This window comes from Cavia porcellus, unplaced genomic scaffold (assembly GCF_034190915.1).
Source record: "Cavia porcellus strain 051 isolate PalLab524CR breed Dunkin Hartley unplaced genomic scaffold, mCavPor4.1 scaffold_25, whole genome shotgun sequence".
NCBI lineage: Eukaryota > Metazoa > Chordata > Mammalia > Rodentia > Caviidae > Cavia > Cavia porcellus.
Genome location: NW_026947508.1, coordinates 24,626,385 through 24,651,868, shown reverse-complemented (window position 1 = coordinate 24,651,868; position 25,484 = coordinate 24,626,385). Strand labels below are relative to the sequence as shown.

At 38.6% G+C, this 25,484-nt stretch overlaps 1 protein-coding gene across 2 annotated transcripts in view; it reads right to left on the bottom strand.

The window, feature by feature from the left end:
• Kpna6 (karyopherin subunit alpha 6) overlaps positions 1–25,484 on the bottom strand; it is a 55,509-nt gene that overhangs the window by 28,327 nt on the left and 1,698 nt on the right. The window contains exon 2 of one of the 2 annotated variants that reach the window (XM_005004237.4): positions 25,012–25,065. The exons of the other annotated variant lie outside the window; for it this stretch is intronic. The gene's annotated coding sequence lies outside the window, so the exon portion shown is untranslated. The remainder of the gene's footprint in view (positions 1–25,011; positions 25,066–25,484) is intronic. 2 annotated transcript variants of the gene reach the window in all.

The window sequence follows — 25,484 nt, the reverse complement described above, 5'->3', positions numbered from 1 at the left end:
CACAAACATTTGCTTATGACTTCACTGGAGAAGACACAGAAATTACATTGGAAGGATGAACATCTGCAGAAACACATCTATAATCAGTAGCCAAAAGACTGGTTGCTACTTAAGGATCCTACAGCAGGTTAGAGGGTTTTTTCCATCATGCATGCCCTTTCCTACTGGAACTACATCAGGAAAATTCACACATAATAAATTTTTGTAGTCTGTTTCAAACAGCTACTGTAATTTTTAATTATACCTTCTATTTCTAAGAAATAAATGTCTAATGTTACCATGTCTAGAATTCAGCTGTCTTCATTTTCTAAGGACTTAGAACCAGAGGACTAGCAAAAATAATACAAAAGTGGTACTGTCCCTGTAATGGTTGAAATGGAGTCCCTCAAAATTCATATCATGAAATTCTTTTCTTTCTTTCTTTTTATTTTATTTATTTGTCTTTTTGAGGCAGGATCTCACTATGCAGTTCAGGGTGGCTTTGATGAGCTCACATTGTAGCCCGGGGTGGTCTCAAATTTGCAATGATCCTCCTGCCTCAGTCTCCCAAGTGCTGGGATTACAGGTGTGCACCACCATACCCAGCAATATGATGAACTCTTAATCCCCAGTACCTCAGAATATGACTGCATTTGGAGATAAAATCCTTAAAGAGGTAATAAAGGATAAAAGAGGTTATTACTATTTCAACAATAATGCCCTTTTAAGAAGAAAGGAAGCCAGGCATGGTGATGCACACCAGTAATCCCAGTACTTGGGAGCCTCAAGCAGAAGATCTCCATGAGTTTAAGGCCAGCCTCTTTTCACTCAATCTCTAATCCTCTAATACCTACCCCAAAAGTACGATATAATTCTGTTCAACTTGATTTTTTTTATCTCAGACTACCTTCTGCCTGTCTAGATCAAATTACTATCAGTGATTTTAACTTGAGAATTAGTGACAATTTTCTAACAGTGATATGAATAGAAAGCAATTGAAAATTTATTACTAAAGAGGAACCCTCAATCAAAGAGGACTCTGCATTTGCTCCCTCTTGCTTAAAGAGTACCCACTTTACCCACAGCATCTGATTTTTAGGGATTTATTTTCATAGTGCAAATCTGTCTTTCTCTTCCTAGGTCACAAATCCAACAAACCACATAAAGGAAGTTCATGTATAGACCAATGCCTACATCATCAGAATTAATTATTCAAAATTCTCCCAAAATGGGCAACCCAACTCGGGACCCTTTTTGTCTTTCGAATAGATGCTTTCTTTCTCTCAATAAATATGTCCTGCTTTTAAAAAAAAGTTCTCGGGGGCTGGAGATTTAGCTCAGCGGCATAAGCGCCTGCCTTGCAAGCAGGCAGTCGTGAGTTCGATCCCTGGTACCGATAAAAACGAAAAAGACAAAAAAAAAAAAAAAGAAAGAAAGAAAGAAATAGACTGGTGACAGAGGCCAGTAATCCTAGCACCTGTGAGGCTGAGGCAGGAGGATAATAAGTTCAAGCCCAGCCTGAATTACACAGCTCAACAAACCCCCACCAAAACAAAAACAAAAGAAGGGGAACGGAGGTAGGAAGGGAGAGGGAAAAAAGAGGAGAGGAGAAGTAGAAAGGGGAGGAGGGGGGAGGGATACTATCAACAAATCTAAACATTTCAGCTAGGTGTAGTGGCACACACCTGTGATTCCAGATACTAAATGCAGACATAGGAGGACCCCAAGTTCTAGACCAGCAACTTAGCAAGACCCTGTCTCATAATAAAAAGGGCTGGGATATAGTTCAGGTCCTCAGATTCAATTACCAATACGGAAGAAAGAGTGGCAACCAAGCATTTCAAAAATGTTCTTCAAAAACTTAGCTGACCCAAGTTTCACATCAAGGATACCACAAGAAGACAAAAACTGGTTAAATATTGCCTGTTGTTTTCTGAATGAATATAAGGTTGATAACATTTTTATATTATTTACAATTTTGTTAGCTAAAAACAGTCAGGTAAAAACAGTTCCAGAACTCTCATCACTTCTAGTTCACTCAGAATAAGCCAGACCTTGCAAGCAATGGTTTCTATTCATTCTCCATAACTACTGTCCCATTTCTCAGTTCTTATGGAGGTGGTACTGGGGACAGAACCCATAATACAAAAGTGGTACTGTCCCTGTAATGCTGAAATGTAGTCCCTCAAAATTCTCATTGAGCTACATCCCCAGTTCTTTTTATCTTTTGGGACAGGGTCTTGCTAAGTTGCTGAATTGCCCACGTTGGGCTTGAATTTGTAATCCTCATGCCTCAATCTCTCAGGGAGCAGACATTACAGGTATGTGTCACAATGTCCAGCTTCTGCTCTTTTTATGAACTACTTTCTTCAAATGTTGAAAGTGTGATTTAGTACAGTTAACATCTATTAGTTCTCTGCTAAAATTCAAGAATTTTAAATAATACAATAGTATTTGTTTTATTCTATTATAAACATAAAGTTGTTCTCAGTATCCACAGGCAATTGGCTCTAAGACCCCCTACACTTACCAAAATCCATGGATGCTTAAATGCCTTATGTAAAGTGGTATAATACTTACATATAAACTAAATGTAGCTGGGCATGGGGGCACATATCTGTAGTCCCAGCCTTGGAAGGCTGAAGTAGAAGGCTCGAGGCCAGCCTGGCCTACGCAATGAGTTCAAGGCCATCCTGAACTATAATGTAATGTTGTTTGAAAACAAACCCTCGCTCTACATGTAAACAAAACCTACATGCATCCTCTCTCTCTCTATGAAGTCTAAGGAAGTATATATATATATATATATATATATATATATATATGTACACATACCTTCTTCCTTAGATTTCATATAATATGTAATAGACTACAAAAGCTACTTGTTATACTACATTAGTAGGGACAAGAAAAAAAGTCCATATATCAGTACAGACAAAATTTTCTTTCCAAATATTTTCAATCTGGAAGGACAAATCTTGCCATAATTTTATCTCCATGCTGTGTCCTGAATATATTTATGTCTCTTCATTCTGGACCCCTACACCCTGCCCATGATACCCCCATTTCCTTGACTGGTTACTAAAACTTCTCTCTTCTCCTGCATCCTCTCAAAACCATCATCACTCAATTGAGCTGAAGCAAACTACTCTCTCATTCACAATAGAATCCTCTCTTTAACACAGCTTGATCTATGACCTCAGTTCATCTTGTCTAATGTATGTATATATTTTTCCTTGCAAGTACTGAGGATTGAACCCAGAGCATCACACATACTAGGCAAGTGCCCTACTAGTGAGCTACAACCCCAGTTCCCATCAAAAAAAAATTTATTTTTTAAATTTTGAGATAGCATCTAAATTGCCCAAGTGAGCCTTGAACTTGCAATGCTCCCGCCTCAGTCTCTCTTGTAGTTGAGATTACAGGTGTATACCATCACTCTTGGCTTGTCATACAACTGTTTTTTCCCTCCCAGTACTGGAGATTGAACCCAGGACCTTGGACCCGTACCACCCCTGGCCCTTTTTTGTCTTAATTTTGAGACAGGGTCTTAAGTAGTTCAAAGTTGTGCAGTTTAGACTCAAACTTGTAATCCTACCCCAGTCTCCAACAGTACTTGCAATTACAAGTCTGCAGCACCACATCCAGCCTCATGCAACTTATAAATCTCATTCACTGTAGGTTCCTATGACCATAACCATCTCAATATTTGAAACCTAATGAGTTGTTTGTTTCCTGCTATAGTCTTTGCATTTCTTGTCTTCTTTTTGGATACAATGCTCTTTTCTAGCTCTTTAAAATTATTAGATCCTAGGTCCTTTCTGCATTATGGTAACCCAAAGTTGTCCTATTTTTATTAAAATTTGTTTTCCTTCATTATACTAATTACAAATTATCAATTTTCCATAGTGCAAGTTCCATAAGGCTTGCTTTTCTGATTTATCTTCTTTCTTTCTCTCTCTCTCTCTTTTTTTTTTTTTTTGAGACAAGCTCTCACAAGCTAGTTCAGGCTGGCCTTGAACTCACTATGTAGCTCAGGGTGGCCTCAAATTCATGGTAAATCCTCCTGGTTCAGTCTCTGGAATGCTAGAATTGCAGGCATGTACCACCATGCCTAGCTAAAGTCAGCATTCTTTTTTTTTTTTTTTTTTTTTTTTTTGGTCTTTTTCATTTTTATCCGTACCGGGGATCAAACTCATGACCGCCTGTGTTTGTAAGGCAGGTGCTTATGCCGCTGAGCTAAATCCCCAGCCCTAAAGTCAGCATTCTTAATATCAGTTGCACAAGCACTTCCTGAAAGAATCACTATTCAAATATTTATTATTCACCAAGCACCTAAACTATACCAAAGAAAAAGTCTAACTACAATGATTACTTAATAAAGAAGTGTATTATGAGGCTGGTGTGATAGTGCATACCTATAATCTTAGCACAAGGAAGTCCACGGCACAAGGATCTAAATTCAAAGCCAAGCTGGGTTGCATAGTGAGTTGGAAGTCAGCCTGAACTGCACAAAGAGATACTGTCTCAAAAAACCACAACCTCAAAGGAAACAAAAAACAAAAAAACAAGACAAAAATAAAAAACCCAAAGCCAAAACAGAACAAAATGAAACAAATCAGGTGTGGTGGTTAGAGTACATGCCTTTTAACTCCTCCCCTCCCAAAGTGTATATGACACCCAGCCAAGAGGAGTGGTACAGGGAAGGAAATAGTAATTTGAGTCAGACAGTCTTGGGGTCAGTCCTGTCCCCATTCAGCATGGGGTTGGGGAGGAGGAGACTACAGGACATAGATCCCTCAGAAAAACACACCTTAGACAGCTAAATCCAGTGATGCTATCAGAATTTACACTAACCTTTTTTCTTTTTTTGGTGTAAGGGATTTAACCCAGGGCCTCACATACGTTAGGTAGGTACTCCACAATAACTACATCTTCAGTCCTCTTTTTATTTTGAGTCAAAGTCACAGGAAATTGTTCAGGCTGGCCTTAAACCTGCAATTCTTCTGTGTCAGCCTCTTAATATCTGGGATTATAGGTACACACCACTGTGCCTAAACATACTGTATTTCTACCCTTCTGATTTTATATAAACTCCAAATCCCTACTGTTACAACCTTCTGCCTACTGGGTATCTCTACATCACTTTCTTCTTAAACTAGTTTCTTCTTTCCAGTCTTCCTTAGTGCAAGTTTAATGTCATCACCATTCAGCTAGTCTTGGAGTCAGCCATGAATTTTCTCTTTCCTCAAAACAAAAGGTCAGTCAATTATCCTTTAGCTTTTGATTTTAGAAACAGAGAGGCTAGGCATAATAGAATTTGCCTCTCATAGCACTCTTCACTCAAAATACAATGAATAGGGAATGAATAAAAATCTACAAATGATTTTATTGATTATTCTATATAATTTGATATTTTATAAAACAGAATCTACAGATGGAATCAGATAGGTTCAGAACTATTCTGGTCTCTGACAGAATCACTCTTCTATTTCTCTGACATACAGCTATTGAACATTACCAGTGTTAAGAAATATACTTTGGTCAGTCTTCTATATCCTAGAGTTCCCCTAAAATAGAGATGCCCTTCCTGTACTTGCCTCGACCAAAAAGAAGAATGAGGACAACAAACACTTCTGAGGAAGGATAATGGAATTCAACAAGGGAATGGTGAGAAACTTAAATGGCATGATGACTAGAGATGGCAACACAGAAAGAAAAGCAAAGTCACTGCAACTACAGCTCAGTCTCCCCACCTGCAATGGGTGAGTGGGCCATAATGAGGGAGAATATAAGGGTGATGGTGGTAGGGTAAAGCAGAGAAGTCCCACAGCAACCATCATTACTGAAGCAGTCTATCAATCTTAACTACAGGAGGATTTCATGTCCTCACTGGTTTCAAACCAATTGATAGCTGCCTGCGATCAGGATGACTATTTTGCTCCAGAATAGAAACTAACATTGTCTACCAACTCCTGAGTCCAATCTGCCGCAGCATACCATCTTCAGAATGGAATCGCTGGAGAGTCTATCTTGCCCCTAACTGGCATCACAGGATGCCACTCAAACAAATATCCTTCCTAGCACCTTTAGTGCTTTCCTTGGAGGGACTGAGGAGAAGCCCCTCAGGCAACTTGGGATTCCAGTATTTCAGAAGTCTTAAGAACTGAGGTGTTCAACTTGTAATGTCTGAGGCTCTGGGATTGCAGATGCCATGTACAGCCTGATCAGTGCTCTTCTGAAGGGCCAGATGACATTACTCCCATAGCATAAAATTCTCTGTGGTAAATACTCTAGGCTTTGTGGTTGCTGCTACTACCATTACACCTGCCTTACTAGGGTCTATGGAAATCCATGTCCACTGCACCTCTATAGACACAGCCTAGACCACTGAAGCATTCCTAGACACTGCTGATGTTGATTGTAGGTAAAGAAATCATATAGGAGGCTATCAAAGCCAAAGTACCTACCCAAATGATACCCTACCCTTCTGAAAGTGACTCTACAGAACAGTATGACTGTTATAATATATTTGTATCAACATAGAGACAAGAGAAGCATGAAAAAGCAAAAAACTAGGATACCACCAAAGGAATAATTCTCCAGAACCTAACAGGAAACTCAGGAGATGCAAGAGAATACAAATAGACAATTCAATTTAAATGAAACAAATTCATAACCTCCAAGAGATTAACAGTAAATCATAGGTGAAGAATACAATCAATGAAATAAAAAAATACATTTGAGAAGTTTATCAATAAACTAGACCAAAAATTTCTGAACTTGAAGAGAAGTCTTTGAAAATAGCCCTACTGGGGGCTGGAGATTTAGCTCAGTGGCTTAAGCGCCTGCCTTGCAAGTGTGCGTGTGAGTTCGATCCCTGGTACCGATAAAAAGATGAAAAAGACAAAAAAAAAAAAAAAAAAAAAAAAAAGAAAAGAAAGTAGCCCTACTGGACAAAAACAGTACAACAACAACTCCCTACAAAAACAAAAGCAGAATGAAAAAAACCTGCAAGACTTACAGGCTACTATGGAATATGCAGGCTGTAACAAAGCACTGCAAAACCTATAATGAAGTAACAGCTACAAAGTTCTCAAGTCTCAAAATGGACACAGACATTTATGAATCTTGTTTGACCACCAATGAATAAAACTAGAAATCAACAATAAGAACAATGGAAAACATACAAATACATGGAAATGGAATAAATGTTCTTGAAGAAAACAGAAAAAATTTCTTAGACCTGCCAGACAGCACGGTGGCGTAGGCCTAAAATTCCAGCTTCTCAGGAGGCTGAGATGGAAGGATCACAAATCTGAGGTCAGCCTGGGCAACTTAGCAAGAACTTGTAAATAAAATAAAGTAAAATAAAACAGAAGTCCTAAGAATAAATGTATAAATAAAAAAATAAAGGGTATGGAAGTACATACTTGTAATCCCAGGACTGGGGAGACTGAGGCAGGAAGATCATTGTGAGTTCAAGACTAACCTGATACATAGTAAATTCATGGCCAACTTGAACTAGCTTGTGAGACCCTGTCTCAAATGAACAAACAAACAAAATTTAAATAACCTAATAATGTACCTTAAAGATCTAGAAAAGTGCTGAGTGTTGTGGCATACCCCTGTAGTATCAGCATTCCGGAGGCTGAGGTAGGAGGATTTCCATGAGTTTCAGGCCAGCCTGGGCTACAAAATGAGTTCAAAGCCAGCCTGAATTCCATAGCAAAATTCTGTCTTAGAAAGAAACAAAGGACAAAACAAGAATAAATCAAACTCCAAATTAAAAGAAATAACAAAGATCAGAGCAAAAGTAAATGAAATATAGACCCCCCCAAAAAGACCAAAGAAACAGAATTTCAGTTTTTTTGAAAAAATGAGGATAATAGACATACCATTAGCTAAACTAATAAAGGAGAAAACTCAAAATAAGAAATGAAAAAGAGACATTACAACTGATACTGGAGAAATACAAAAGACAATTTAGGGACTAGTATCAATGACCATATACCACCAAATTGTAAAACCTAGAAGAAAGCAATATATTTCTAGACACATATAATCTACCAAAACTGACCGATGAGACAGAAAACCAGAACAGATCAATAATAAGAAACAAAACTGAATCAGTAGTAATAAATCTCTCAAAACTGAAAAGTTCAGGACTTTTTATTGCTTAATTTTAGCAAACCTTTAAAGAACTAGCATCAGTTCCTCTCAGACTGCTCTTCTGAAGAACTACAAGGGAAAACAAATCTTTCCAATTCCTTTTACAAGATCAGCACTATCATGATATCAAAACCAAACAAGTGGCCCAGGATTTTGCTTAGTGACATAAGTGCCTGCCTTGCAAGCATGAGATCCTGGGTTCAATTCCTAGTAACCACCCCAAAAAACCAAACAAGAACACACATCCACATCCACCAAACAATAGTTTAGTACTTCTGATGAGCATACAAGGAAAAATTCTCAACAAAATACCAGCAAATCAAATTCAACAGCATATGAAAAGCATATATTATAATCAAATAGAACTTATGCCAGGGAAGCAAGAACGGCTGGTTCAACATATGCAAACTAATGTAATATATCACATCAACAAAATAAAGGACAAAAGCTTTATGACTGTCTTTCAAGAGATAGAGAAAAGGCATTTGATAAACTTCAACATACCTTACTGATAAAATTTTTCAACAAATTAGGTACAGGAGGGATACATTTCAAGATAGCAAAGGCTATACATGACAAACCTATAGCTTATAGTAAATAAGGAGTAGCTGAAAGTGTATCCTCTAAAATCTGAAAAAATACTCAGGTCCACTTTCTCCAGTTTTATTCAACATAAGGCTAGAAGCTTAGTAAAACTAATTAGGCAAGAGAAAAAAATAAAGGTTGTCCAAATTGGAAATAAAGGAGAAAATCAAATTACCCCTCTTGATAGATAAAATGATTTTCTATACAAAAAAGATGTTTGTTTCACCAAAATACCATTAGAATTGATAAGTGAATTCCACAAAGTTGCAAGATATAGAAAACAGTGGTTCCTCTGTCTCTCAAGTACTTGGGATTGAACTCTTAGACTACACCAAGGAACTACATGTCTAGCACTTTATTTCCAGACAGAGTCTTCCTAAAACACTAAATTGCTTACACTGGGCTCAAATTTGTGATCCTGTTTCAGCCTCCCAGAGTGCTGGGATTATAGGCATTCATATTCAGCAACAGTAATGTTGTTATAAACCAACAACAAACTTGCTAACAAAGAAATCAAGAGAGTAATATCATTTACAACAACCACACACACACACACACACACACACACACGCATGCATGTACACTCACACAAACACACAGGAGTAAATTTAACCAATGAAGTGAAAGACCTTTACAATAAAAATTTAAAACACTAGCTAGGCATGGTGGTGCATCCTGTAGTCCCAACACTTGGGAGGTTGGGGCAGAAGAATTGCCATGAATTTGAGGCTACTTGGGGTTACATAGTGAGATCCTAACTCAAAAAAAAAAAAAGAGAAAAAGAAAACTGATGAAAGCTACTCGAAGACAGCATACATACACACAAGGTAGGTTTACGAACTGGAAGAATCCACACTGTTAAAATGTCTAGAGGATTCAGTGATCTACAGACTCAATACAATTTCCATCAAAATAACAATGACATTCTTCCCAGAAATTTTTTTTTTGTTGGTACCCAGGATCAAACTCATGACCTTGTGCTCACCAGGCAGGCACTTATGCCACTGAGCTAAAACCCTGGCCCTCCACAGAAAATTTTTTAAAAACCCTGAAACTCAAAAGGAATCACAAAAGACCCAAAGAGCCAAAGCAATCACAAGCAAAAAAGAACAAAACCAGAGATATGACAGGAAATGATTCTCAACCCTGGCCCCCAGCACTGGGGACTAAACCCAGGCTGAGTTTGATGTTGCTGGGAGAATTTATCTTGAAAACATCCTGCATACAAGCATGGTGATACCTTTCAGTCCCTGGGAGGTTGGGGCAATCACAGAGTTTGAGGCCAGCCTGGGCTACACAGTTGAAGTCCAGCGCTTTAACTGCATACTGAGACCTTGTCTCAAAACAAAACAAAACAAAACAAAACACAACAACAACAACAATCCCACAGCCAGGAATGGTGGCATATGCTCATAATCTCAGCATTCTGGAGGACCAGGCAGGAGTACAAATTGAAGCCAGCCTGGACTACATAGTTAAACCCTGTCTCAAAAAAACCAGAAGCCCAGACATTTGTACACACCTGTAATACCAGCTCTGGGAGGCTTAGGCAGGAGGTACACAGGCTCCACCACAGACTGGGCAACTTGGGAATTTAGTAAGAACCTGTCCCAAAACAAAACCAAACAAACCCCCAAAACTGTGAACAAGGATGTGGCTCAGCGGGATAGCCCTTAAGCTAGATCCCTAGTACGGCTAAGAAAAAAACAAACAGAACAATCCACCTCTATAATCATAGTATTTAGGGAGACTGAAATAGGGTATCACAAATTTCAAATCCAGATCGTACAACTCAGTGACTCAGACCTTGTCTCACGGTAAGAAAAATAAAAGATAAAAATTTTTAAAAGGGATGGGGATGTAACTCTGTGTGGAGGCCCTGGCTCAATTTCAAGTATGGCAACAAACTAAAAAAGGGCAAGAAAAAATAATTGCATACAGGCAAATACTTATATGCAATTCCAGGACTCTGAGAGACTAAGGCAGAAGAATTGCAAAACTGAGCCTAGCCTGGGTAATTTAGTACCTAGCAAGACTATGTCTCAAAAATAAAACGATAAAAAAAAGGGCTGGGGAAATAGATCAGTGTGAAAGCCCAAGGTTCAATCCTCATTACTGTGGTTGTGTGCACATGTGTACACACACACACACACACACACACACACACACACACACAAAATCAAACTTGAACATAAAATAGGCCTGGTGGCATATACCTGTAATCCCAATTTAGGAGGCTGAGACAGGAAGATTGCTGTGAGTTTAAAGCCAGCCTGGACTATATAGTCAGTTCAAGCGCAGCATGAATTACATGGTAAGATCTTGTCTCAAAAAAACACATACAAGCTGGTACATGTACTATGTATGTAAGAGACCTTGGGCCTGATCTTTAGTGCTACAAAAAAATTTAAAAATAAAATGGCCAACAAGTGTATGAAAAAATGCTGAGTTTAGAAATGTTCAGGGGCTGGGGATTTAGCTGAGTGGCATAAGCACCTGCCTTGTAAGCAGGCAGTCGTGAGTTTGATCCCCAGTACCGATAAAAAGGAAAAACACACACACACACACACACACACACACACACAAAAAGCTCATTAGATAAATGAAAATGAAAATCACAATGAGATGTCTCACCGCAGTCAGAATGGCTATTATAAAAATAATAAAGCCAGGTATGGTAACACACACCTGTAACCTCAGCACTCAGGAGACTGCCCTAGGAATGGAAGGAGTTCAAGAGCATCCTAATCTACATAGATGCTGTCTCAATTCCAATACTGGGTATACATCCAAAGGAAATTAAGTCATTATGTCAAAGAGATCCCCACACTTCTACATTTACTGCGACCATATAAACAATAAGGTATCCACCAACAGATGAAAAGATAAAGAAAATGTAATGTATGGACAATAAGAATTATCATTCAGCTATTAAGACACACTGAAATGCCATCATTTATGGCAATGTTGATGGAATTAGTGGAAAATCTTAAGTGAAATAAGCCAGGCACAAAAAGATGAACAGGGCAGGGGACTTAGTTTAGTGGTATAAGCGCCTGCCCGGTGAGTACAACATCATGAGTTTGCTCCCCAGTATGGGGGCGGGACAGGACGAACACTGCATGTTCTCACTCCTTTGTAGAAGCCTGTATGTTCTTACTCCTTTGTAGAAACTTGAAAAAAGAAAAAAAAAAACCTCTCAAAAACCAAAAAATCTATTTCATAAAAAAGAATTTAATAGTGGTTACTCGAGACTGAAAAAGGCAGGGTATGGGGACATTAGGTATCCCGTATCAAAAGACAACTAGAACAGAGGAATTATTTCTGGTGTTCTACAGCACAGTAAGGTAATTATAGTTTACAACAATTTATGATATATTTAAAATAACTAGAAAAGTATGAAACTTGTTCCTGACATATACAGGGGATAAATTGGAGAAAGGATTGTTGGAGAAAATAGAAATGCTAACTGCCCTGACTTCATCATTACACATTACATACATATTGAATTATCATACATAATTACTTCTCCATACTCCAGAAATAAGTACAAATATTGTAAGCCAATTAAAAGATTAAAATATAAAAGGAAAATACTTAGAAATATGAAGATATATGACTATGTATTTCTCCCAAAATAAGTCCTAGCATCTTTCAGAATGTTTGTAATGTAAATCCTACCCCAGAAATACATCCCAGTTAAGAACCTCAACTAAGGGCCGGGGATTTAGTTCAGTGGCATAAGCGTCTGCCTGGCAGTGCGAGGTCGTGAGTTCAATCTGCAATACCGCAAAAAGAAAAAAAGAAAAAAAAAAAAAAGAATCTCAACTAAATGGACACATTTAGTATGTCTGTTGTTACAGTGGATGTAATGAATTATAAATTAACAAACAATTAAATGTAAATATTATTGACATTAATAAAGTAAATGATAATATAAATTATAATTATTGGTATATAAGTGGGTATCTTTGGAAAAGAGGTAAAACCTACATAAATACATGAATTTGAGATTTATTGCTGAATGATCAATTGGAGTATGGACACAGCACATAAATAATGTGCAAACTTGGTAATGAACAGATGTAGCTGTGTCTTAACATGAATCTTTATAATTCAGTACACTGTGTGTTCTAACAAACATACTAAATAATGCACTTGGGTGAAATGTGTTCTGAATTTTGGTGCCTGCAATTTTTTATCACTTTTGTGTGGGCCCTCATTCTTAACTGTAATCGTTTTTGTTGTCACTCCTGTCTTGTAGGTCTTTAATTAACAGTTGGTTTAATGGAAACTTTGTGAAATCTAGCCTGTAAGAGACTGACTAAATGCCATGGGACAAAAATCACTGACAGCTATGCTCACTTTGGCAGCACATATACTAAAATTACTGACAGCTGTGTTGCCAATGCACTACGAGCTGGCTAAATGGACAAGACATGTTCATTTAAGGAGAGCTCTTTTGCTGGGGATGAGAGAATAGAGACAACGGTTTTACAGGAAATGAAGTTGCAAGAAACTCAAGTCAAAATTTGGGGTTTGGAGAATTATGACGATGTTCTAGAAGAAGATGACATGATTGTATTTGAATAATCATTTTTGTGCAAGAATGAATGTAGATTTTTATACACAAATAAATGTAGATGGCTATACTTAAAAAAATAAGACATCCTCTGAAAAGCAGCCCTACTGCATCATTTGGAGCAAAAATTCATACAAGACCTGGTCTTATTTTGGGGGAAAATGTGGTATTTGCTTAGCATGTAAGAGGCCCTGCCTGGGTTTGATATATGAACACATATAAAAAGGTGGAGAGGCTTGGGATATAACTCAACAGTGCAGTGCCTGCCTGGCAAGTGTGGGGTCCTGAGTTTGATTTCTGGTTACCCCACGACCAAAAAAAGGTAGACAGACTTTGACCTAATAATGGATTATAGATCTGTATCAACATAGCGTGGCTTTTGAAGCCAGAAACTGGTCCAGCCTGTAACTCCAGTACTCCAGAGGTTGAGAAAGAATTGTGATCAGTTCAAGGCCAGCTGGGGTTACATGGTGAGTTCAAGGCCAGTCTCAACTACATATCAAGACCTTGCCCAAGAAGGGGGAGGAATCGAGGCCAGTTTAGATGAGTTCAAGACCAGTCTGAATTACAAAACAAGACCCTGTCTGAAAAAAAGCTATAAAAAAAAAAGCTAGGCATGGAGGCTGAGACAGGAGGATCACCATGTGTTCAAGGCTAACCTGAACTACACAGTAATACTCTCACAGAAAACCAAAAAGAAAAAACAAAACACCTCAGAAACTGGAGAGTAATCCTTGACAATTCTATTTCACTTATCCCTGTTCTTATGTCCAAGCACTAAGAGTGGCTGGCTTTATTTCCTAATTATTTTTGGACCTGTCTCTTTTTCTCCATTCCTGCTGCCAGGGTCTAATTCAGGTATTCATAATTGTCTTGCCTGGACATTACAAGAGCCTCATCAACTTGCTTCTTCTCTCCTTACATCCATTTCTTAAAACAGTCTGTCCTCTTCTCTCACCCTGCCTCCCTACTCAGTACTGAGGAGTGAAACCAAGGATGTTGCAATGGGCTACATCAACAGCCCTTTTTATTTTGAGACATGGACTTGCTAAATTGCCCAGGCTGGGTTGCAGGCTTGCCTCTTATGACAGCATGGCTATGTACATTTTTGTATAAATCTGTGTTTAGGCATATAAATTTCCACTTTCCCTGAATAAACACCTAGGAGTGGAATTACTTACTGGTAGGTAGCTGTATATTTAGTTTTCTGATTATTTTGTTTTAGAGTTTTTTCCCTTCCCATTACCGGAGACTGGACCCATGCCTTCATATTGTACTACATCCCAACCCTTCTTTTATTTTGAGACAAGGTCTCATTAAGTTGCTAAATTGCCCAGGCTGAGCTCAAACTCGTGATCCCCCTGCTTTAGCCTCATGAATTTTTGGGATTATAGATATGCATTACCACATACAGTTCTCACACTTTTGTGTGTGTTTTTAAAATTTTTATTGGTACATTTTAGATATACATAATGATCAAATTCATCATAGGGAATTTGTACCTGCACATGACAGATCTTGATTCTTTTTTCTCACCCCCCCCCTTCAACTTTCTCTTCCTCTTTCTTATTTTTCTTCTTCTTTTTTTTTGTACCAGGTATCAAACTCAGGACCTTGCACTTGCCAGGCAGGCACTTATGCTGCTGAGCTATATCCCCAGCCTCTTCTTCTCACTTCTGAGCTTACTACCATTTGCTCCCATGCCATCAAAAAGGCCACTGATAAGTAAACCCAAAAGACCTTTCTTTTCAGTTTAGTTTAGTTCTGCTTTTGGTTGTTTTGAGACAGGGTCTTGCTATGTAGTCCTGGCCCTGAACTCACTATGTAGCGCAGGCTGACCCTGAACTTGCAGTGATTCTCCTACCTCGGCTTCCCAAATGCTGGAATTAAAGGCATGCACCACCAGGTCCAGTCACCTCTTCAGTTTTTGTTTTGTTTTTTGGCTTGTCCTCTTGGCAACAATCTACCCTGACAACCTTCTTGAAATATTCTTTTTCTTGGTTTCTGTGATACTACTGGTATCACTGTTTTCTTCCTCCAATTTAGCACTTTGTTTCCCTGCTTTCTATATATTACAGCTAATATATCTTGAGGTTCTTCTGTATTTTTATTTTTTGGTCTTAGGGATTGAACCCAGGGCCTCAACACATGGCAAGCACATGCTTTATTTTGTTTTTTGGTACCAGGGTTTGAATTCACGACCTCACACTTACTAGGCAAGTGCTTGAGCCACTGAGATAAATCCCCAGCCCAAGCACATACTTTAGCCCTGAGCTACATCTCTACATCCATTCTCTCTTTAGCCCATCCCTCTAGACACACATTTTTCCTAAGTACTATCACTGACTATGGTTTTAATTACCATATTGAGAGAAATAAACACAGAGATGGGCAAACTTCTATTTCTACTCCCAGGCTTCAGTGTTTTTCTTTTTTGGGGATCAAACTCATGACCTTGCGCTTGCAGGCAGGTGCTCACGTCACTGAGCTAAATCCCTGGCCCTTTCCCCCCTTTTTATTATCAGTGCCTATTAATTGGGTTTTAAAGCATATATTTTGATATACCATCCCCCAATTTGCACCCTAATTCCCTCCTCCCTCTCCCCATTAACTCCCTTCCAGGCTTTACTCTTGAGTTCCACACTTCTATATTCAATCACTTTTTGGACACCTTCCCTTGGAGACTAAGATGTATCAAAGTATCCAAATTTAACTCATCTCAGTTAACACCATCGTTACTGGTTCTGCTGTTTAAAGCAAGGAAGCCTATGAGTTATGCCTATTATCTGATGGTAGTCCACTTTAACCACCAGATGAAATCAATAATCAAGTTGTGCTGATTCATATTTCTCTTATTCTGTACTATTAGTACCTCAGTTGCTGCAGCCTTCATCCCTTGCTATGAACTACACATTATTTAAAGAGAATCTCCTATTTGGAGCAGGAAATGGTGGTGAATATCTGTAATCTTAGCACTCAGAGGAGGCTGAGGCAGGAAGATTGAGAGTTCGAGGCCACCTGGGCAACATAATGAGTTCAAAGCCAGCCCGGACTACTTAGTAAGGGGCAAAAAGTCATTTGACTTCGGAGATTAAAGTCCTTCAATTGTATTTCACTATTTTCAGGATAAAGCCCAAACATCAATTCATATGCCATTAATCTAATTAGCTTCTGAATTACTCCTTCTCCTTCCCTCCCCCTACTAAGAGCTGGATCTAAGTATAAAGACTTCCTGGGGGCTGGGGATTTAGCTCAGCTGCATAAGCATCTGCCTTGCAAGCAGGCAGTCGTGAGTTCGATCCCTGGTACCGATAAAAAAGAAAAAGACAAAAAAACAAAACAAAACAAAAAAAACCTCAAACCAAATAATAATAATAAAGACTTCCTGACTTTCTAGGCTGCGTTGGAACGCCTTCCCATGTACAGCACTCTGGACTGCTCCTTCTGAGAAAGGGAGACACACATAAACCCTATTAATGTTTGATATACTTACTAACCCATTAATACTGGTAACTTATATCTGCTGGCCAGATGGCAAGGTTTTCTTGAAAGAAGACTGTTATACCATGCATGTGATGACAGTAGTTTATGTGCACTTCACAAACTGTAGCATTCTACCACATTGTGTGCCTAATTAAGTGGGTTTACAAATTTTCAAGATTTGGGGCTGGGAATTTAGCTCAGCGGCATAAGCACCTGCCTTGCAAGCAGGCAGTCTTGAGTTCGATCCCTGGTACCGATAAAGACAAAAAAGACAAAAAAAGAAAAAAAAAAACAACAAATTTTCAAGATTTAAATTAACATTCACAAAATGAGTAAGTGCTTACAGTACTATGAAGACATTGACTGGAAATAATGCTAACAATTCAAGCACAAAAAGAACAAGAAAATTGCAGTGCTGATGCCTCCGAAAATATAAGCTTTGAAGAACCAGAACTATGTACTTGACACATTACAATAAAACATAGTAACAGGGGCTGGGGGATTTAGCTCAGCAGCATAAGCGCCTGCCTTGCAAGCAGGCAGTCGTGAATTCGATCCCCAGTATCGATAAAAATGAAAAAGACAAAACAAAACAACAACAACAACAACAAAACCCATAATAACATAAGGACCAGCTTAGAGCTGTATCAACTAAAATTTAAATTATCTACCTAATTTAATATATGAACTTAGGATTTTGTGAACCTTTCTCCAAATGTATATTATGACTTAATACCTACTAAGTCTAAAGCTCTTATCACCAAGGTGTTTAAAAGTGTCTTGGGGCCTGGTATACAGCTCAGTGGCACAGTGCCTGGCAAGTGCAAGGTCCTGAGTTCAATTCCTGGTATCAAAAAACAAACAAAATGTTAAAACAGAAACACTAAATCTGCAGGAAAATAGAATAGGCAGAATTCTTAGCCACTGGTGCAGGCAAAGACTTTATGAACAAAAACCCAATGGCACAGGAAATATTACAACAAAAAACTGGAATCTCATAAACTTTTGCATAGCAAGAGAAACCACCAAGAGTGTGAAGAGACAACCCACAGGTGGGAAAAAAGTTGTGCCAGTTGTTTCTCAGACAAAGGACTAGTATACAGCATATACATAAAGAACTTGGAAAAAAAAGTTAGATATCCCCAATTTAAAGACCCAGTCCAAAAATGGGCATCTGAAATGAATAGAATAGACACATCTCAGATGAAGTAAAACTGGCAAATAAACATATAAAAAAATGTTCAACATCACTAGTCATTTGAGAGATGCAAATTAAGACAGTGCTGAGGTCCCATCTCCCTCCAGAAAATATGACTATTATCAAGAAATTTTTTTTTGGAAATAGGGTCTCTCTACGCAATTCAGGCTGGCCTTGAGCTCACTTTGTAGCCTAGGCTGGTCTCGAACTGTCAACGATCCTCCTGCTTCAGTCTCCCAAGTGCTGAGATTACAAGTGTGAGCCACCACGTCCAGCTTTATTACTAAGAGACTGCTTCTCCACATTTAGTGGGAGTATAGACTGGTGCAACCACTGTGGAAATCAGTGTGAAGATTCCTCAAAAAACTAAAACTACCCAGGCATGGTGGCACATACCTATAATCCCAGAAAGCTGAGGCAGGAGGCTTGTTGAGAATTTGAGACCAGCCTGGGACACAAAGTGAGTTCAAGGCCAGCCTGAACTGCATAGTGAAACCCTGTCTCAAAAAAAAAAAAAAAAAAAAAAAAAAAAAAAGATTCCATTGGACCCAGTTATTCCTCTTCTGGTATTTTGTTGAAAGAAAGGCATCATACCACAGTGATATATGCATACCTATGTTTACAGCGGCACAGTTTGTAATAGCTAACCTTGGAAACAGTCCAAATGCCCATCAACTGATGAATGAAGGTATGTCTTTTTAATACAACAGACAATACTGCTCAGCTACAAAGAATAAATGTGAGATATTTCTAGTTAAATGGATATATCTTGAGACCATAGTCTTAAGAGAAACAAATTGGACAAACATGTTCAAATATTGCATGATTTCTCTAGTGTGAGATACTGAAAGTGTAAATAAGGATCAAAATGTGTAACAGATATTGTGTACAGGAAGAAATATTCAAATGGGAAGGGAAACTAGGAAAGGGGATAGGGGAAAAGAAATAAAAAGGAAGACAAAAATGGAAACTAAAGCTTCTATAAATAAGGAGGGGAAGAGCGGTTGAAGGGAGGGAAGGGAAAGGGGAGAAAAAAAAGAATCAAGGTATATCATGTGCAGTACAGTTCCTTATGATGAATGTTATCACTATGTATATCTACAATGTACCAATAAACTTAATTAATTAAAACAAAATAAAGAGCTGAGGAAGCAGCTCACCATTGAAGTGCTTGCTGAGAATGAGCAAGGCTCTGGTTCAATATCCCTTAGTGTTCAATCCCCAGGACAGCAAGCAAAGAAAAAAATTCAATTTGTAACATAAAGCTCAGTAAATACCCACATTTAGTTAAAATCCAGAGACTCTCCCCTCATTAAACCCAGATCCTTACATATGCTAAGCAAGTACTCTTCAACTGAGCTACACACTCAGCCTAAAACCCAGACTTCTATTTTCTGTTATTCAATTTGTGTGTGTGTGTGTGTGTGTGTGTGTGTGGTGCTGGGGATCAAATCCAGGGCATTATGAATGTATGGCAAGAACTCTACTACTGAGCTACATTCCCAGCCCTGCTATTCTGTTTTTTGAGATAGGGTCTCACCCTATATTTTAGCCTGGGCTTGAACTTATTAATATGTAGCCCAGGCTGGCCTCAAACTCAGGGAGGGAGAGCCTCTTGCTTCAGCCTCCTGAGTGCTAGAACACAGGTATGTACCACCACATCCAGCTTTAGATTTCTAGCTTCAAAATAGGGGCAGGGGAACAGGAGGGACTGTAGAAAGGAATGAGAAATTATGTACTAAAGCAACACTAGATTCATATTCTTTTATGGCAACAATTGACTGGCACTCTGTAAATAGGAAATGGGGCTCTACAGTTCCTCTGCCAGTTTCCACTTGGTTTATTTCACTATTATCTACTAGAATACAAACTCTGGGATTTCACCAAAGACAGCTTTTTGTCTGTTTCATTCACCACTATATTTTAGGCCTAGAACAATCCCTGGCACAAAGTGAACACTCAAACATCTGCTGAAAATTAATGAGTAACTGTGATACATCTAGCTCCTAAAAATAAGAGTTTCAGACAAACATTCATAATATGCTTTCTGTCAGGCATGGTGGTGCATATCTATAACCCCAGCATTTAGGAGGCTGAAGCAGGAGGATGGCCATGAATTTGAAGCCAGCCTGGACTACAAAGTGAGTTTAAGGCCAGCCTGAACTGCATAGTGAAACCCTGTCTCAAGATGATTTTAAAAAAGAAAGAGAGAAAAGAAAAGATCAGACCAAACCAGACCAGACCAGGCCATAATATGGGTCTAGTGGGTTGGAGATATAGCTCAGTGGTATAGCACTTACATAGCATGCTCAAGGCTAAGTCCAATTCCTAGCACCACCAAAAAATGCTTAATATTTCTACTGTTACAATGTTTCTACTGTTCCTTCAAAGACAAAGACCAACTGACTTATATCTTTGTGTTACTATTGGGCCTGACATACAAAAAACACTTTATTAAGTTTTATTAACTACTATTAATTATCAGGAGTGACTTTGTTTACAAAGTGAAGACTGCTAGTTATCAGCAATCATTCTGTTTATCACGTGTCTAATAGTTAGTAGTTGAATATTTACTATGTGCTATGTACCATGCAGAAAAATGTTTTAGAAGCAAGGCATGGTGTCTACCTGTAATCCTAACACTTGGGAGACTGAGGCTGGAGGATCACTGTAAATTTGAGGCCCAGTGATTCAAGGCCAGCTGAACTACATCACAAGATCCTGTCTTTAAAAATTCAAAAATAAATACAAAACAAAAAAACACTGATGCAGCAGAACCAGTAATCACAGGGGATACTACAGAAGAAATTAATTTCAATAGTTCTTGAAGTAGTAATACTTTCAGTGAGGTTTTTGTTTTGTACTGAAATTGAACCCCAAGGCTTCTGCACTGAACTACATTTCTAGCGCCTCACTCCCACTATTTTTCTCTTTGGAGATAGGGTCTTGCTAAATTGTCCCGATATAACTGAATTTGTATCCTCTTGCCTCAGTCTCTCAAGAGTTTTGGGACTAGCTGGGCGTGGTGGCACATGCCTGTAATTCCAGCATTAAGGAGGCTGAGGCAGGAAGGGATTGTTGCAAATTCCAGAACAGCTTGGGCTACAGAGTGAGCTCAAGGCCAGCCTGAACTGTGTAGGAGATCTTGTCTCAAAAAGACAGGAAAAAAAAAAAAAAAGTGAACGCCTAGGACATTGCTCTGCACTGTAGGCTTTATAAATACTGTACATTTAGGCTAAGTTTATTTTAAAAAATCCTTTCTGGGCTGGGATGTACCTCAGCAGCATAAACACCTGCCTGGCAAATACAAGTTCCTGAGTTGGATTCCTGGCACGAAAACAAACACACACACACACACACACACACCATAACAACAACAACAAATTCTTTTAACACTGGTTGTAGTGATGTATTGTTGCAATCCCAGCATTCAGGAGGCTCAGGTAGGGGGATCACATAGCAGGCCCAATAGTAACACAAAGATATAAGTCAGTTGGTCTTTGTCTTCTTCTGAAATACTCCTGAAGTACTGGCCTGAGGTTCCTGAGTTCAAGGCCAGCCTGGGCTACATAGTAATTATGAGACCAGCCTGAAATACAGAGCAAGACTCTGTCTCAAAAAATGTTTTTTTGCCGGCCTTGGTGGCGCACTCCTGTAATCCCCAGTATTCGGGAGGCTGAGGCAGGAGGATTGTTGCAAGTTTGAAACCAGTCTGGGCTACAAAGTGAGCCCAAGGCCAGCCTGAACAGCACAGCAAGATCTTGTCTCAAAAAGAAGTTTTTCCTTTCACCAATAATAAATTTATCTTAGTTTAATATATTTTGCCCATATATATATATATATATATATATATATATATTTTTTTTTTTTTTTTTGGTACCAGGGATTGGGGATTAAACTCCTGACCTTATACTTGCCAGGTTATGCCGCTAAATCCCCGGCCCTACCTTCTAAAATTTTAATTTAAAAATTTCATTATACCCAAATTAAACTTATTCAGCTTTTTTTTTTTTTTTTTTTGTCTTTTTCGTTTTTATCGGTACCAGGGATCGAACTCACGACTGCCTGCTTGCAAGGCAGGCGATTATGCCGCTGAGCAAAATCCCCAGCCCCACTTATTCAGCTTTAAAAATGAACTTTTAATTAAAAAAAATTTTTGGCTTCTTTGTGGTAACAATTAAAACGCAACTACATTACGTAACTGTCTGAAGATACTTTCTTTACTTCATATTTTCCTTTTCATTTTTTAACTTGTTAAATTAAGACACAAACACACTTAGGGGTGGGTGTGTAGCACAGTGGTAGAATACTTGCCTAACATGCACAAGGCCCTGTGTTCAATCTCCTTTAAGTCAAATAGAAAACAATGTAGCCCTATCAAAAGGATTAGGCTGGTGATTTAGCTCATGGCACAAGCACTTGCTTGGCAAGCACAAGGTTCTGAGTTTGATTCCCCATACCAAAATCCACAATGAACAAAAGGTCAAGGTCATCAATATCATCATCTTCTGTCTCTACAACTTATCCCACTGGAAGGTCTCAGAGGCAGTAACATGCACGGCCCTGTCATCTATGCTGGTATCTCCTTCTGAAATACTCCTGAAGTACTGGCCTGAGGTTCCTGAGCAGAGCATCATTCTTTTCATAAATATGTATGACCATCGTAGTTTGTTTGCTTGGTTTCTTTTTTTCATGATAGACTAGCTTATAGGCAAATAATATATCATGGATATTCCTGTAAGTGAAAATTTTGGTGTTTTGATCCACGTTTTCAAATATTTATTTATTTATTTATTTAGGTACTGAGAATCAAGCCTGACGGTGCTCTAGTACTTAGCTACATCACTACACTTTCCTCATTTTTAAAATTTTTGACACAGGGTTTCATTAAATTGCCCAGGCTTGCCTTAAGCTTACAATCTTCCCGTTTCAGCCTCCCAAGTAGCTAGAACTACAAACATGCTCCATAACACTTGACTCTTTTCAAACTTTTTAAGGAATCTGTTATGGTCTGCAGTTTTATGTTCACCGAATTTTCCAACTCTAAATAATCTTTTTTGGTTCGTTATATTCTGTAGTTTTGAGACAGGGTCTCACTATGTACTTTAGGCTGGCCTTGAATTCCCAAAGATCTTCCTGCCTCAGCCTGCCTAGTGCTAGGATCACAGGCATGTGCCACTACAACTAGCTCAACTCCATTATACTTTATGTGGTCAACATCATATTAGTAGTCTGTTATTAACAGAAAAGTTGTAACATGCTACATGACCCTGCTTAATTACTGAAGCATTTTGTGTTTCATTTTCCTGAACTAAAACACTAGAAATTGAGAATTAAATGAATAATGTAAAAGTCAGAATGCTTAAGGCTGGGCATGGTAGTGCATGTTTACAATCCCAGCACTCAAGAGGCTGAGACAAAAGGATTGCCAAGAGTTTGAGGTCAGCCTGAACTGTATAGTGAAACTGTTTAAAAAAAAAAGAATGCCTAGCATTTAACAAGTTCCACATAAACACTGACCATTATTATTATAGTTTTCCTATCTTTTTGTGAAGGTCTCAGTTTGGTAAAGCATGAGTTAGAATACAAACTGGCAAAAATTAAAAATAAAAAAACAAAAACTGGCACATTACTTCTAAGTAAGAAAGGCTACTCCAGAAGTTCTCAAGGCTTTTCTTCACATCTAATAGAATCGCATTGCATTGTATGTCTACGCCTAAATCAATCACCTTCCAGGGAGATAAGAATTAAAATGGGGTTTAGGGTTTACATTAAATAAGATCTAACCCCTGGAGTTGGGGAAGGGCTGCCAGATACAGTACCAAGTTAGCAAAGTGTCGGAACAGTGATAAAATAAGCAGTATTTCTGTCAAGACACATGAGGTTTAAGTCTTTGCTAGGGAGAGTACAAGCATCACCCATTTAGTGCTGTTAATGGCAAAGAAATCACTACAAAGTTCTGTTAAGGGTTGTGAAGTCCGGCGCAACAGATATAGCATAGGACAGTGCTGACAAATAGCCAGAGCTAATGAGAGAATGTACTTGAAAGGCAGTGAAATGAGGTGAGTATCCTTAGCATCTACAGGGTCTAAATTATCACCTCTGGGCTAGTAACTTAATCTCAAAATCTCAGTTTGTCACTGTAAGTGGAGATAAACAAAACTACTTGGATGGCTGGGGATTTAGCTCAGCGGCATAAGCGCCTACCTTGCAAGCAGGCGGTCCTGTACCAGAAAAAAAAAAAAAAAAATCAACAAAACTACTTGGATAACAAGGTGAGAGGTTACCCAACTCTAGACTAGTGATGGCCAACCTTTCAGAACTTTCAATGACAAAGGAGCCATAGGTTTGCCACCACTGCTCTACGGTAAAAATTCTTTTCAGGACCTTGATCAGGTATTGTTGCTCCACCAAACAACTTTCTGTTTTTTGATACCTGAAATCAAACTCAGGACCTTGTAACTTGCCACACAGGTGCTTACATCTTTTGAGCTATATCCTTCCCCTCCTCTTTCCTTCTTTTTTTGTCTTTTTGAGACAGGGTCTCATTATACAGCTCAGGTTTGTAGCTCATATACAGCTCACTTTGTAGCTCAGGATGGTCTTGAACTTCCGATCCTCCTGCCTTAGCCTCCCAAGTATTGGGATTACAGGTGTGAGCCATCATGCTGGGGTTTTTTCTTTTGTTTTTTAAGACAGTGTCTCACTATGCAGTTCAGGACAGCCTTGAACTGACTGTGTAACCCAGGCTGGTCTCAAACTGAGCATTCCTCCTGTCTCAGCCTCCCAAGTGTTCAGATTATGGGCCTGTGCCACCATGCTTGGTGTCACAATTTAACATCTTAAAATTTCTTATAGGTTTATGCAAAGGGTAAGAATCCTTGCTTCCATCTGGGTGTGGTGGTATAGGCCTATAATTTTTCTGCCCAGGACAGTGGAGAAAGTCTTTGGTTCAAAACACAGTAACACTGGGGTGGGGGTGGAGGAGACAAGAAAACAAAACAAAACTCACCCCTGGTTTGGCTGTTTATTAGCTATGTTATCTTCTCCGTTGTCGTTTCTCAATCTGTAAAAATTTATGTCACTGAGCTTAATAAAAATCAATTCTTTCCCTCTTTTGAGGGAACCTATTTTTCTGAAATTAAAGACTAACACGAAGTCTTACTATAATATAAAAGCTAAAGTTTTTTTTCTCTTTCTCACTTTTTTTTTGTCGTGCTGGAAACTGAACCCAGAGCCTTGGACATGCTACGCAAGGACTCTATTACTGAGCTACACAATCTCAACCCAGTAAAAATTTTCACTGATACATAAAGCTTTAGCTACTAAAAAGAGGTCTTATCTTTTCCAGAGGATTCTGGAAGCCAGAGTGCTTATGGAAAATGAACTAACAGTACTGGAAGTGGTAAAGGTTTTGTTTTGAAATTTATAGAGCCCTTAAAAAAAAAAGAAATTTATAGAATCCTTACTAAGCCCTAAATACTG